Genomic DNA, 16,401 nt, shown 5'->3' with positions numbered 1-16,401 from the left:
TCTAATCCAACACTTTATTTTTTAAACAATGTATTTATAGTTATAGTTAGTGATGTGGCGAGCCCATTACTCCTAGCAGCTGTGTGCAGTGCACTTGATGAATTCATCTGCGATTACACCTTGTCAATTTAATGGCGTCTGCTGGGGGGAGATTGCCATCAAGTTCATGCAAATTTGGTCCAGCCCAACTGGTGCAGTCCTTTCAAGTGCATTTTTCCTGTGGGCGCTTGTGTTTCTCCGTGGGTGCTTGAACACCGAAGCACCCACAGAATAGGCACCAGTTTGCACCATTTTGTGAACAGTCAGAAGTGAACGGGAGCGATTCAGGGGATTCAGGTATATTGGTGTGGTTAAGGGTAAAGCTTGCAGTGTACTACAAATGAAGCCAACCTTTTTGCAGCTTCTGCAGAGCTTGTCGAACGGAACAAAGTTCTAAAGTTCTCAATGTTATACTCCCTGTGGCTCCGCTCTGGGTTCTGACTAGTCTGCCTAGCAAACAACAAACATTGCTTACCTCAGGTTGAGAGAGGTCATATTCGTTGAGGTTTGGCGATGTTCAATATGACAATGGAGCCACTGCAGTATTGTGTACAGCACCGGAACTGCATTTGCCAACTGGAAGAAAAACAAAGAAACAAACAAAAACATCTTTAGAATAAGTTCCGGATTGTAACTTTAACATTCTTGATTTGAGTGTGTACCTATGCCTTCTCATTTGTGTCCCCTTAAACCCTATATACTTAGTTCAACCCGTTAACGACAGACAACTCTGTTATTTTTGTGAATTTATCATCTCTACAATAAATCTCTTCTCTGAAAATTACTATCTACATAGCAAGCTCACAACGCGTCACAACGCGACGGGCTGTGAGCTTGTACATCAGCTATTTCTGACGAATGTTCCCCCCAGAATATCAATGGAAGGGTTCAAGTAGTTAACTATGTGGAAGGTTTGGCTCTCAGGAGGAGTGGTGACCTCTTATTTATCTTATCATTTTGCTCATAGCGTGGTGCTCTTGTATATTGTCCTCATGGTAATTAAAACACATAAATAAATCCCAGTATGGCTATTCTATGTCACACAAAAGAAGCAAAAATAGCCAATCTACTATCTCAAAACGTGTCGCACTGCAACGTGTTTTGAAGATCTGCTATTTTTGCTAAATTTGAATTGGAATCCTGAAAAGTATTTTTTTTACTTAATTTCAAATGAATTTAGTTATACTTATGTTAACTTTATGAACTTAAATACAAATACATTGGCCATAAAAAAGACAATAGAATTGTAATACTAGTCATTAAGCTACTAATATAGACTGAAGTAATTAGAGCGGGTCATGTTTGCATGTTTGGAATTGGAACAGCTGAAATCAATAATATATCAGTAATCCGTTATTAACCTGCGGGCCGCATTAAGAGAAGGTGGGGGCCGCATGTGGCCCCCGGGCCGCATGTTGCCCACGTATTATCTATACAGTAAATGAGTCCAGTAAAGAAGTAGGAATTCCTATTCAACGTGGTGGGTTAAGTGAAGCCTGATTTATGTCTTGCGTATAGGTCGGTGTGCCCCACACCCAAAATAGTAGATCTACAAGCTCACAACGCGTTGTGCTGCGGCGCGTTGTGAGCTTGTAGGGCTGCTATTTTTGGTGCACGACACCACACGCAACAAAGTATATAAACCAAGCCTCACTCCATCAATACATCTTTGATTCAGACAGTGGCTCTTTTTAGGAGAGTAGTTAACAGAACACACTTCTGCAGATACTATTTCCCAATAAAGGAAATGTTTGCCTTGGACTTGCCACGGAAAAAAAAGGGCTGCTCCTACCCACTTTCCCCCTTAAACTCTAACAACTTCCCAGGGAATGTCAAAGTTTACATGACACATGTATAGATCCTGCTCCAATCGTGGCATGAAAAAAAAAGAACTTTCTTTTTTCTTTTTTTCTTTTTAAGGACCAGGGTAGTGGTAGGTTCATGAGGCGGATATGGACACTGTTGCTCCGTGGAAGGAAGGGTAATACTTCAAAGAACACCTCATGTCCAGAATATTACCAACTGCGGGGGAAAATGACCACCCGCAAGCGGAGTCACGACCCGAGAATTGCTGAGCAAACAGAAAATGCGGGGGCAAAAGTGAAGAATTGCTTGATTCCCCCACTTAAAACGTAAACCGTAAAATGGATTATTACGCACAAAGAAGAGCTAAATTACACAGGTATTAGGTCACTCCGGCACTTTCACCAAGCCAAATGTTGGTATCCAGTTACACCGGGTTGTGCCAGTGGCCCTGCCAGCTGACAATTTACACTGCACTGTATATATTTACATTGTATATATTTCTCTGTAATGGTTCCCATGCACTTGAAATCTCAAAGAAACACTTGTGGAAAAACTCTGCCTGCACCGTGGGCTCTGAAAAGTGTCCTCTGACCAGTTCTTAAGCAGTGTTTTATCTGAAATCTGCCCGCTGAACTCTGCCTCGGGGCAGCCGGTGGGTAATTTATCAGAAAGAAAAAATATTGCCTTTGGTATTCCGCTGTAATCCAATTTCGCACCCGCAACCCCGCCAAGACCAAACTCCTCCTCTTAAACAGATTTCGATACATTGCTCTCGATGCCTTGCCCATGGGTTGTTGTCAATGCTTGATCGTGCAGTGGGTGTTGAATGCTTTGATTGCTTTTGAAGAAGAAAATTCATTTTCAAGGCAGACGTCATTTGTTTGCAAACATGAAATGCTACAGCACAGATTCTGCATGGCATGTAATAATACTATGGTTCCCACTCCTCTGGCGTATTTTTTTTGTCACTGTACATCTGCACATACAGTACGTGAAATGTGTCCTCTGCATTTAACCCATCCTAACTATGAGGAGCAGTGGGTGCTACTAATACTGTACAGCGCTCAGGGAGCAGTTGTTGGTTAAGTGTCTTTGCTCATGGCTTTTGGCCATGTCAGTATAGGCATATAAAAAAAACAAACAGCGAAAGCTCACAACATGTCGCATTATGACACGTTGTGACGCGCTGTGAGCTTGTAGATCAACTATATTCACTATTTTTGATTAAGTATGAAATAGTGTTTAAACTGTAAGCATTAATCTGGCATTGAGATCATTAATGTTAAATTAAATATAATAATAATAATACAATGACTGTGTTATGTCTTCTTATTACAGTAATGTTGTGAGGAAGTAGGGTGGGGTGGTCCTTGAGGATTGTGTGAAATATGCTAGTGGTCCAGAGCTCAAAATCAGTTTAACCAGTTTAATCCTATTTTATACTTAAGCTATTTGAAAATAGTGCCGCGGTGTGATGCGTTGTGAGCTTGTAGATTTGGAATACATTTGATATCATTTTGTTTAACAACACAAATCTCCTCTTATGGAGATCTCTACAAAACCGTTTCAGATGGGGGCCCACGGCCAAACACATGTCAATTTAGGAGGTGTTTGACATAAAACATTTGAGAACCAGTAGATTCAAGTGGTTAAATGTCAAGTATAAAGTAATTTTTGGACACGGATATCCTCTAAAATAATATCCTCTACATGTAAGGTGCTATAAAGTAACAATGTAATTCAGGGGTGCTGTGGATGAAAGAAGTTGTTTACATGGAGTGACCTGAGTCTAAAAAGTTTGAGAACCAAAGTTTGAGAACCACAAAGTTCCTACATGGCTTCACTGGTGAGGCTTCTACATCCTGACGTCCTACTGCTCTGCTGCTGACATCCAGAGCCCAAAGTCAAAGGGCTCTGGAGGAAGCAAGAAATACAAACAGTGAAACTCGGAGAAGGTTTTGGCACCGCCGCTCTCCTCCCCATATGACCTACTTTTTACAACTTTCCCTGGCAGCGGCTTATCTTTGGCTTGAAAAACACATTAACAGCTGGTGAAATGTATAAGGGAGTGGAACACGGAGAGATGGGCCGTGAGTCGATGCATCATCGGCCAGCAAAACAAAGGTTTCTGCTGAGAGAGCGCCGCACACCTGTGAACTGGAAGGAAAGCCTGCTGGCGTCTGGCTTCCAGTCTGTAGAATAGATTGACAAGTGTATATCACTTCCACAAAAGAAACATAAATGTTCAGAGCCAGGAATTATTTTACAAATTTTCACTCGGCTGACCTCACTGCAAAGTGGAGATGACTTATGAAAGCCAGAGCATGAGAACATAATACAAGACAAAAGAACTGCAACAGCGACAAAAACAAAAAGGACAAAAATAATTTTAAACATTTGTCTTGTAGTTTACTTTCAGTTTATTTTCCCCCTTGCCCCCCCCCCCCCCTCTTCTTACCTTTCTCTTATGGAAAAACTATGTAGAGCTTGCACAAAAATGCATTTCACCCACAGTTTTACCCCAGTAAACCTGTGATGTGACAATAACGTTGATTATGATTCAACGCTCCAACAAACTGTAGTCAAACAAACTACACACCGGAAAACGTGCACTCCTGCCAGCACTGCCCACAGCCCTGCAACTAAGATAACAGGGGAAATGGTCAATAAGTCACAATATGACTTTTGGGGGTGAAACAGTGTTGCTCAGGTACTTCTGAACTAGCTGACGTCACTGACCAATGAGGTATCTAGCTATTTATGTCTATGGTTTAAACATGCCCCATCACTGTGATTGACACCCAGCCTCTGTTTCACTAGAAACTATCACAATAAAGGTCGCAAAAAGGCATTTCAGCTCAAGTTGAAGCATCTGCAGGGCTGATGAGACAAGTGGGAACAGGTGTATGTGTGTAGATGGGTGGGGCAGAGAAAGTCCGAGGGCATCTGGTGGATTAGTGGAGAATAGCAAAGGCCTGGGAAAGTAGAAATGTGGGTGGAGAGGATGGACAGAAACACAGCTGGATGTCTGAGATCCACATTGTTGGTTCCATGTGGATCCTAAGAGCTTATTTTTTTATTACAGAAAATGGTCGCATAGCATTACATTGGATGTAACTGGATACATAGTAATCACCATCATCATCATCATCATCATCATCATAATAACTTACTGTGATATCAATTACATTTAAGTCAATTCTTAAGCTCACATACAGTACACAAATCTGTGTAGAGATGCTTGATCTTCTGAATTAAAGTAAAATTCCTACATTGTACTAATATTAATCAAGACTTAAGTAATTAAAAACCTATTAAATGAATAAAGATGATGCAGTGTTTAAAATGTTGAATGCCGAGTTACACAGCTGGCTTGGGACTTTATAGAAATAAACTTCCTGAGCCGAGAGAGCGTTTTTAAGTGTCAACAACTATGAAATTAAGAGTTATTATGGCAAAGGTGTTGTTTAAGAGGCAGCTGGAATAGAGCCTTGTTTAGCCTCACTGGCAATTATGAGTTGACACAAGCTGGTAGCTCATTTAATAGCTTCACAGCCCCGTTTCTCCCCTGCCATAAAGGCAAAAGAACCCTGCCTTCTCAACCCCCTTGCTTCCTTCCCTGCTTCCTTCCTTTATTTCCTACCTTCCTTCCATGCCTCTTCAAAAGTGCCCATACTGTATACTGTTCCTGGCTCCCATAATACAGTGTTTTCTCAAACCTTTTCATGTACAAAGGCCCCCCAAATGTAAAAAGATTTTGTGCCAGGGACACCCATAAGGGAAGATTTGTGTTGCTAAAGATTTTTCAAGATGACTTATAATAATAAATATAGCATTTTTATAGCGCCTTTCCAAGTGCTCAGAGCGCTTTACAATGATTCATTCATACAGGGGGGGGGACATCGGGAGGTGAAGCGGCGAACAATTGATGCCAGCGTCCTCACTTTACCCACATTCACACACCAATGGTGGCAAGCTAGCGCGGACCGACTCATTAGAGACAATGTAGGGTTCAGTGTCTTGCCCAAGGACACTTAGTCCATTTACACTTAGACATTAATCATGTCACCAAGATTGCTTTCTTTCATCTTAGAAATATTGCGCGAATTAGAGACTATCTGTCGTTAGACGATGCAAAAACGCTGATCCACGCTTTTATTTTCTCTCGGCTTGATTACTGCAACGCACTCTACTCTGGCCTGCCAAAGAAAACAACTGACAGATTACAACTTGTTCAAAATGCGGCAGCCAGAATTCTAACTAAAACTAGGATGAGAGAACATATCACTCCAGTTCTAGCTTCACTACACTGGCTCCCGGTTGTTTTTAGGATTGATTTTAAAATTATTTTAATAGTTTATAAAGCTCTAAATGGTCTGGCACCTTCCTACCTCTCTGACTGCCTAGAGAGATATGTTCCAAACCGGGCCCTCAGGTCTTCAAGTGCTGACCTGCTCGAGGTGCCTACAATGACATATAAAAAATACGGTGAAGCAGCATTCTGCTTTTACGGACCGACAGTGTGGAATAAACTCCCATTACACTTAAGACAGGCAGCCTCTGTCAATAGCTTTAAAGCACAGCTCAAGACCTATTACTTCACTCTTGCTTTTAGCTGATTCTTTGGTTGATTTTTAATTCCTCACTGTATTGCCTATTTTAATGTTGTTTTATGCCTTTGCTTTTATTTTATTTTATTTTATTTTTGTTTGCTTTATTGTTGAATTGGTTCTAACTGTGGTTGTATTCTTGCTCTGTAAAGCACTTTGAGCTGCATTTCATGTCATGAAAGGTGCTATACAAATAAAGTTTATTATTATTATTATTATTAGATCCTAACTCTAGGGGAGCCCGGGATCAAACTAGGAACCTCACGGTTGCCATTCGGCCGCTCTACCGGCCACTGCTCTACTGAGCCACTGCCGCCCACTTAAAATCTTTCGCGCTATGAGCTTGTAGATCTGCTATTGTTTGAAAAATCTTGAAAATGTGTGCAAATCTTTTAATATATATATATATTTTTTTAAAGCGAAAATGTTTAACTCAATTTCTTTTTTTAAATAGCCAAATAAATCTTAAAATGACACAGATGCGTTCCCGGTCTTAATGGATTAAACCCTAAATATACTTCATTGACCGGGGTCCCCATGGGATCTATACCAGGCCGCTCTCCTTTTTTCCCTCCACACCAAAATCTAAAATAGCCGGCAATCTAAACTCACATCGCGTAGCGTTGCCACGCGTTGAGAGCTTGTAGATCGGCTACTTTTGCCAAATGTCCCCCCCCCCCCCAGATTAGGGACGTCAGGGTTCATATGGTTAAAACAACAAACACATGCCACAGCTTAAGAGGCTAAATGCATTTAAAGGGTATAAAATGGAAAAACTCAGCTATGATGCCGTGCGGTTTTTGATTCCTGAGATTGTGAGCGGCGACACTTGGCTGCGCTGTGAACCCCGCCAGCATCAATGTATTTACTGTTCGACGATGTCACTTTGGAGCGCTAAGCCCTACTAGCAAGGCAGTCAAGCCAATTTCACTGACGTCACCTGCCAAATAATACAACTTGTGAGAATACAAAGCCCCGCCCTGGACCTTGTTGGAACCCCAGTTTCCCTGTGCTTAATTTAGTTTGGTGCCTCCTTCCCTCTGAATCAGTGCGTCCATTATGAAAAACCTCTCAAAGTATGTATTCATGTGTCGCTTACCCCTCCAGCGCCTTACCTCCTTTTTCCACAGAGCTCCTCATTTCGGCTGCTCTGCGGAGGCTCCACATGATCTCCGACGGAGCCCAACCACAACAGCGGCTGGGCCCTGCAGAAGGCATGTGTGTACTTTAATCACGTCGCTCAACCGTCGGGCTGCAAGACGTCATCAACGATCGAAAGGGGGATTCATGATGATGACAGATTAGTGATTCTCAACATTTGAATTTCAAGGACCCGAAGTTTGATATGCATTAGAACATGGACCCCCATTTGATTAAAAAAAATGATTTATCTCTGAGATTTTTTTCTCTGGGACACCAATGTACACTACACTGTGTACACTGAGTGTAACAGACCCATCTAAGGGTCCATTTGGTTACCACCTATCAATCATTAGATGGGGCGTGACCCCTATTAGAATCCCCCATCACCATAGAGGAGGTAAACTGTGAGTTCCTGAGTGTTAATTTAACTCTGAAAAATATGCAGCGATTTCCAACCTGGGCTGTGAGGATATAGCAAGTTGACCCCCAAATAATCAGCAAAACTCTAAGATGTTAGGGACCAGTCGAAATTTACATAAGGGGGGGCATGGAGGAAATGTATGTGCCCTGATCTAAAATGCCATGACCCTCCCTTTGACAAAATAAAAAAATCAATGACCCTCCCCAAGTGATTACAAAAAAAAGAGTAACCCTCCCCGCCTAGAAGTGTCACGATATATTGTGTCACGATATAGCCTATCGTGGTATTAAAATGTGATGATAGGTATTGTCATGATGTCATACTGTATCGTAATATTTGTTTTATTGTTTTTTTAATAAAAAAAAAACACTTTATTTTTTTTTGCCGGTGAAAGTTAGGAGTTTTTACTGTATGATATGAAATGTAAAGCTTATCATAATCATAGTAATTATTAATCATGTCCTCCATCATATTCAAGGTATTTTGGAGAGAAATGAAACAGACTCCAGTCAGTCACTTTCAGTTTAAAGCACTGCAGAGGGGAGGTGTTGTGTGTCAGCTGATGCTCGTTGACGCTCGTTAATGTGACATGCATCTGCACTCTCAAATAGGCCTACATCTAATCTAAGATTGTATTATACTGTATCTGGTATTATAGATTTTTTTTAGCTGTTGGAAATAACTAGGCTGCACTTGGTTGGTAAAGTCCAGATGACAAAAATATGAGGTTTGTGGAATTTATAGTTATGCAGTCTTATATTATATTATATTTGTTATATTAGTGTCTATCTGTCCTCTGAAACAATGGGTTTATAGTTAGTGAGAACTTCACTTCTCCATTAAGCTTGCACAAATGTATTTATTTGTGTGTACAAAGCACTTTGTAATTGTTTCTAACTTGCTTTATAACGTTATTTATAAGATGATGGCCAATGTTGATGATACATGAGAAAAGAACATTAATAATATATCATATCGATATCATGCCCAACATCATGTATCGTATTGTGAAATTCTTGACACCCCTAACCCTCCCCATCAAATACAACATGACATTTAAAACTGATATGTCCAATGTTTTGCTTTCCACATTGATTAGAACATTGCTGTAGTCAGTCTTGCTAAATGCACAGTGTATCTGTAGTAGTGGTAGCAGAATGGATCGTGTTCTCATCTTACATGTGGGAAACCCATTGAATCCTGGTCAGATTGAAGAAAGTTGAATATTTGGTAACCAGTAGTTTAAAACTTTTGTCTCTCTGCCCTTTTAATTATCAACTACAGTGACTACAACTACACTGTTGCCTACATAAAACAAATTAGGCTATCAATTATGGCCTGATGCTTCTGGTTTTACTTGTGGAGCTAGGCATCTATACACAACTGTCCATATAGATCCACATTAATCACATGCACAGAATTACTTCAAATGATTATGAATATCCAGTTATAGTAGGCCTATTTATAATGCATCTCTCCAATAACGCCTGTTGAAGTTTTGCTTAATTGTTCAACCACCATCGTTAAGACGCTGAATAGATTTGACTGGGTCGTTCACACTCGATGTGCGTTGATGGCTTGTTAACGACCGTCATTGATTATAAATAGACAAGGTGTTACTTGATTTGAATTCTTTGTATCCTTTGAAATGGAGAGGGGTCATTGACCACTGTTCTGCTGTACTAAAAAGGTATATAAAAAACGGACTATTTTATCAATTCAAAATTGCATGACCCTCCCTTGGATTCAAAGTAAAATTAGCTGACCCTCCCTTGGACCAAAATTAGAAAGGCATGACCCTCCCCTATTTTCCTCCATGCCCCCCCTTATGTAAATTTCGACTGGTCCCTTATTGATAATGTAACATTAACAAAAATATATATACAGTATATATATATAAAATGTCACGGTAATTCTTCTTTAAAACCTTGAAAACCATTATGAAAAATGTTGCTTTCATAATGATATTGATAAATAGGAATTTGAATAATACGTATACGTTAATTCCATTGATCCAAGCCGGAACACAATGGATTGATTGATCATTAAAATAAACACGCGGCCCACAAAATGCACGCGGCCCACCCACCTGACCACTTTACACGGCAGGCAAAGGGTTGCCGTCTTTTTTCGTTTGTTTGTTTTGCACCTTATTTCTAGGCAGCCTACTTGCTGCTATGTGGACTTAACCCCCTGGAACCCCCCCCAAGGACCCCACTTTGAGAACCACGTACTGCTTCACACCAGTAAACCTATGATGATGTGACAATAAAGTTGATTCTTGATTCTTCAAAACTTTCAAGTGGGGTCTGACCCAAAAAAGGTTGGGAACTACATGCTGTAAACATTCACCCTTGGCACTCAAAATTGGTAATTGAATATACACTCTAGCAGTCACCAAAACAGCGATAGTCTTGTGTCGTTTTATAGTTTTTGAATAATGGTTTATTTGTGTTTTATTGCTGCTAATTGTTTATGTGTGCCTCTGAATTGTATGTCTCGTTCTTGATGTCTAAATGGTTATAATCTGTAGATTATTTTTGGTCAGCGACAGTTGTTTTTAAAAGTGCTCAACAAATAATCTCTCTTAATTAGATTTGAGGGGTCAATTGCGAGGTCTAAGCCATGTCTACACAGGCTGGCCGCAAGTGTAAAACAAACCATGTCGGTGGTCCGTTTACAACATGAATGCAATCATTTCAATCTCTGAAAGGCTTTGCGAGGAAATGTCATCACAGCCGTAACGGGAGACGTGGCACGTAAACAAACGTGTCCGCACGAGTCACAAGACAGTAGTGGTTGCAGCAACAACAACACAACAACACCATTCATCACTGGTGGAAAGTAACAAAGTACATTTACTCAAGTACTGTACTTAGGAACAACTTTGAGGTACGTTTACTTTATCTTAAGTATGTACATTTTTCATCTTAGAGGCAAGTATTATACTTTTTTACTTCACTACAATTATTTGAATACTTTGTAGTTTTAGATTATTACTACTAAAAAAAAAACGCTTACGCTCTATTTTATACTTGGTCTATTTGAAAATAGCCGATCTACAAGCTCGCAACACGTCACATCGTGACACGTTGTGAACTTCTGGAGATCTGAGCTTCTGCAGATCTGGTATTTCATTGGTACTTTGAGTATATTTCGATGGCAATACTTTTGTACTTTTACTCGAGTCAAATTTGGAACGCTGGACTTTGACTTGCAACAGAGTATTTCTACACTGTGGTATTGCTACATTTACACCACTGCCTTCAGGATGTCTGCAGTTTGTGGGTGAAGGGTTCTTATTTGGTGTATGGAGACAAATCATTTGCATTTTCACCACAGGAAAGGAACAACAACAACATAAAAAAACAATGGCTGAAAAAATGGCTAATTAATAATCTGTTGTATGATGGAGTCGTGTGCCCTAAACAGCAGATCTACACGCTCGCAATATGGTGCGATGCAACAAATTGTGAGCATGTACTGTAGATTGGCTATTTTCGGCGCATGACTCCAAGAAATGCATTCATCTGGTGTTTCCTCCCCAAACATCTACAATGTCTAAAAATCTAAACTCACTAGAATAGTTTGGGAATGTTTCTCAAAGCATTTTTCGAAATGTACCCAGAAGTAGAGAATGCTAATGGACTCACACACCAATGAATCACTGCACCAAGTCAGCAGCTTGGAAGAGAGCAATTAAGGGGTGGAGGAGAGCATGCGCGCACGCACGCACGCACGCACGCACGCACGCACGCACACTCACACTCACACTCACACTCACACTCACACTCACACTCACACTCACACTCACACACACACACACACACAATTAAATTTTTTAATTCTTTATTGAATCCACAAATTACAATTAATTTTCAGGGAAACAAATATAACTGGGTTGATAGTTCATGGTCCCTAAGGATACACATGGCACCTCCTCCTCCACGCAGACAAACTGCCTATAACAGCTGAAATAAAACTGAACATTCTATTATACTTGTGGAACATTTGGCCCTCACAAGTATAGTAATACACACACACACACACACACACACACACACACACACACACACACACACACACACACACACACACACACACACACACACACACACACGCACACACGCTTCAGGACACACATGCATGCGCGTGTGCACTCACACATACACACACGTCCAGTATAGGCACAGACAAATACTGTACACACAGACATAAAAACACACCCATACACACACACAGATACACAGACATAATAAATAAACATAATAAACACACGCGCGCGCACACGCACACGCACACGCACACACACACACACACACACACACACACACACACACACACACACACACACACGCGCGCACGCAGCGGAGGTGACAAGTTGCCGTTTGACTTCTCCCAACATTACGTCGTCCTCAGAGACGGACCACACAAGCTGAGGGCCGTTTAAGAGTCCGGAGAAGAATGTCAGACATCTTTCATCCCCTGATGGAAAAGTATGGTGGAGTGAGAGAGAGAGCTGGAGACTGGAGTAATAAGGAGGATAAAGTAGCAATAAATAAAGAGTGAAGAATAACAAAAACAAAATAAAAAAAAACTGCACAAATCCTGAGCAGCTGCTCAAAATGTTCCTTGCGCGATGTACATACGTAGAACAAGTGAAATAGACGATAGACGTGATTTTGATGATACAGTACAGTATGTGTGCCTGCTTTCTGCTTCTTGTACATTTGACACTGCTGCTGAAAGATATTGTACCTGTCATAAGATCATACTGCCGCTCGACGTGTACTTTAACTTTTTCCCCATCTAATCCGTATCACTACTTTTATTTATGTATTTGTTTGTTTAATATCGTATTATATTGTATTGTTGATTTAGCACAGTATCTGCAGAATGGGTCCCACCAACATTTTACCTGTAAACCACAAATCACAGTGTTTCAGATTCAAGTCCAGCTGGAGATCTGTGTTGCATGTTGTTGCTCTCCGGCGGAAACCTTGTACGTCCAAAACCGTAATTTGTCAGGTAATGGAAAACATCTCCCATATATTGCCATATGTTTGTCACAGTACATTTGCACATATAACACGTGAAATGTGTCCTCTCCATTTAACCCATCTTAAATATTAGGGGCAGTGGGCAAGTGCAATTAGTTCAGTGCCCAAAGGACAGTTCGGCCCAGGTGGCCTCTTTACCCATTCAGCTATGGCCGCCCGCGTGATCTCTATAGCCAAATTCCAAACCCGAAAATCTCGGCCACTCGCTCACTCCCACTCGGTCACTCCGACTCCAAACCGGAAGTAGTCAGGGTCCAATTATTCAGTTGCTTCTTGGAGGAGGCGAGTGGAGTCGAGTGGAGGAGCCGAGGAGGCTCTCCACTTCCGCATTTAGCGAGTGTACTTCAAGTGTACGCTCGACCACTCTCCACAGCTCCTCCGCGGAAGACTTCCGCATCACGTGTACACGTTTTTTTGTTTTTTCCCTTCTCCCGTGACGTATACATGGTCCTCCTCCACATGTGGCCACACAAACAATGCTTGAAACCCGAAACCATGGCGAAAACACCGGCTGCACACACACACACACACACACACACACACACACACACACACACACACACACACACACACACACAGTGTAAATTAACAGAAAAGACGCAACAAGCCACTGGCTTTATTGCGTTGTATGATATAAAGCATACTACAATTATATACATTGTAATATATTGTGCACACTTATTCTGTCTCAAAAGCTGATAGTTCATTTCTCTCCTTGCATGCCTCAATGCAGTGCATGGACTACTATAAATTACTGTGACAAAGATTATGTTTAAAATAATGTATTGTATTTATATATAGACTGAATATAGGAGAGGACACTTTACGCTTTAACTATAGCCGTACTCATTCAATTCTGAACCGATTCTTAAAATTCTCTATTAGCTGTGAAGGGTCTTCTTTCATGTCTATCATCTAGTCATGATTTATCTCGCTATCAAACAATATCAAGCAAAATCACAAAATCGTCTGAGTTTTTTTCTTTTTTCTTCGTCCCAGAAGTGGGGGGGATATCACCCAAACTCTCAAAACCCCGGACATTTGAAGGATTTTATAAACCCCCCCCAGACAGCCCCCCAAAAGAGGATATGTCCGGGTAAAAGAGGACGTATGGCCACCCTGCATGAATGATGTAATTCAGAGTCAGACATACTCTGTAATATACGGTGGCTGTTATAAGCAGCAGTGCCGTGCGGGACTGCTGCGGGGGGTGGGGGGTCTGGGGACTGTACGAGCAAAAAGAGGGACGGGTCAGGATTTAATTCATAAATGTAAGTTTGCTCATCCTGGCGCTTCGTTCACTATTTCAGGAATAAATGGCTTTGCACAAAATGTTAACTATAAAGATAACAAAGTGGCCATCCACATTGATGAATTGTCTATTGTTATATTCTGTATTATTCTATACCTGCATATTATTCTATGCATATATTTTCATCCACGGCTCTGGCAGCTGTTTGAGACGTCATAAGTGATCGCGGAATTTGCCGTCGCTTTGAAATGACGCTAAGTGCAGTCCGATCCTTTGACGGCAAACGCTCGACCACTCCGTCCTCGCAAATAATCCTCGGCGCGAGTGGAGGAAGCGAGGAGAGTGAGCGAGTGACCGAGCTTTGGGGAATGGAATTTGGCTAAAGCCTATACCACTTGTGCAAGGGCGCGCTGTGTAGCCATTTTGAGTGGCAGTTGGGGCAAACGCTCGCCCCAAAACATGATTAATGATTCTGTCCCTATTGGTACGTAACTCGGACGGCGCTGAGTAGGCTCAAGCGAACTTCGCAACGTTCGGCACGGCAACTCGCTCGCTTTAGCTCACTCGGTGGTGTCCCTCTTCCAAAGGATCCAATGTAGTTATTTAGTCACAAGCTCTTAACACTTTCTTTTTATATATATATATACCATTTTTGGGGGCCTTTATTGATAGTATATATAGTGGAGATTTTTGACAGGAAACAGGGAAAGAGTCAGGGAGTGACACGGAGCAAAGGTCTGCCAGGCTCAGGAGTCGAACCTTAGAGCCCATATGATACGCACCTTAACCACTAGGCCATCAGCGCCCAGACTTAATCACTTTCACTCAGCGAAAATAGATCTACAAGCTCACAGCGCACCGTGATGCGATGCATTGTGATCTTGTAGAGAGGCTATTTTTGCTACATAAGAACTTATGAGATATGGAGATCCAAGGTTTCTGCCCAACAGCAACAATGTCTATTGCCACAGGTTCCCTGTCGCTCTAGTGTCCTGTCTAAATAAATAAAAAAGAGGAGTATGTTTGTGGCAGTTCCCCCAGACCGGCAGTAAATATCTGGGTGGGGAAGCGAAAGAGCAACACTTGAACTGGGAGCTCCCCGGAGTGAATGTGTTTAATTAACTGTGAGTGTGAAGCAGGAGTAAGTAAGCATGCAAGTCAGGTCGGAGTGGCTTATTATCGGTATCAGCCGCGTAACGTGGGCGTCTATCCCCTTTACAATGTGCTAGACCACTGGAAGATTGCTGAGGTGGTGCGCCATACCTACCATGAGCTCCCAGTACTTACTGCATAACTTAATTACCCAAGCCGTGCTGCTCCTTGTCATCCAAAGGTGAGTGCTCTACAGACTGAGCAACCGCACACACAAAGCAGGACACAAAGCAGGACATGGCTGAAAAATGTCTGAGGGCCCACTTGAAAAAAGGCATGGAAATCTCTATTTGACTTACCCTGGTTAATTAAAGGAGAGTGCAAGTCAAGAGCCAAGAGCTAGAGCATGTTATATAGGTGACAGCCTGGGTAGGTTTAAAGGCCGAGACTAATAAACGTCCGAGCCCGAAGTGTTCCAGCTTATCTGATGCACCGTGCTGTAAATAAGCACGTTCAACCTGACAAAACACTAGTAAGTCTACATTTTGCATCTGGGTAGGTTTGTTCCAAACCGTGGGCCATCCCTTCTCTCTGCCTGCTTCCTAGTCTGTGGAAAGAACAGGCCTCTGTAGTCGTGTTGATGAATGCATGCAGCGAGCAGACTGCAGCTCAGTCACTCATCTTTGGAGCATATGTGACCCTGCTACTGCAGGCCAGGCCTCAACTGGAGCTCTGGGGAATATGAAGGCAGATGGAAAAGAACATTCTTGGAAAGCACAAGCTAAAAAGGTGTGAGAGCGAAAGGCCTGGATTTTGCCACAGGCGAAGCAGTGGCATGGTGGGTATATAGCCCAAGTTTATTTAGACTGGGTTTGTAGGCCCATTGCATACCTACAGTGTCTCCTACTGTGTCATATTTAATCAAGAGCTATCCTGCCGGCTATGTTGGGTTAAATCTTACTTTGACAGTGTTGCCAT

Source organism: Gymnoscopelus braueri (genome assembly GCF_963280865.1).
Source record: "Gymnoscopelus braueri genome assembly, chromosome: 23".
Classification (NCBI taxonomy): Eukaryota; Metazoa; Chordata; class Actinopteri; order Myctophiformes; family Myctophidae; genus Gymnoscopelus; species Gymnoscopelus braueri.
Note: the sequence above shows the minus strand (reverse complement) of the source record.